Source organism: Penaeus monodon, chromosome 30, assembly GCF_015228065.2.
Source record: "Penaeus monodon isolate SGIC_2016 chromosome 30, NSTDA_Pmon_1, whole genome shotgun sequence".
Lineage (NCBI taxonomy): Eukaryota > Metazoa > Arthropoda > Malacostraca > Decapoda > Penaeidae > Penaeus > Penaeus monodon.
The window spans coordinates 10439116-10439601 of record NC_051415.1 but is presented as its reverse complement, the minus strand read 5'-3'; the positions used below and the strand labels follow the sequence as shown (position 1 = coordinate 10439601).

The 486-nt window shown below is 59.3% G+C and overlaps 1 protein-coding gene across 1 annotated transcript in view; it reads left to right on the top strand.

The window, feature by feature from the left end:
• The window catches only part of LOC119592348 (insulin gene enhancer protein ISL-1-like), a 284379-nt gene that overhangs the window by 87678 nt on the left and 196215 nt on the right, over positions 1-486 (top strand). The window lies entirely within an intron of this gene.

The following is a 486-nucleotide window of genomic DNA, read 5'->3' as shown; positions in this document are numbered from 1 at the left end:
AACTTCATCTACTGCAAACGCCCTGGTCACTCCCCTCTCATCCTTTCCTCTCCCTTCTATATCTTTCGTCCCCTTCATTATCCACCCCTCCTAACCCCTTCCACCCTTCATCCCTTCATTTCCCTTGCCCAACCCTTCTCCCGTCTCTCCTTTACCCTCACCTTCCTCATCCCCTCATCCTTCTTCGTCTCCTCTCCACTTTTCCTCATCTTCCATCTTCACCCAACTCCTCATCCTTCCTCCCCCTCCTTCACCTCCCCTATCCTCCACCCTTCCACCCTACCCCTCCACCTCTACACCCTACCCCTTCCACCCTACCCCTCCCACCCTTCCACCCCTTCCCTTCCACCCCATCCTTTCCCACCCTTATCCTTCTTTCCACTCCCCCTCCCCCCCCCTCTACCCTCTCCACCCTCCCCAATCCCCCCAACCCCCTGCCCCACCAAACCCCCCCAACCCCCCTACCCCATCCAACCCCCCCCCCCC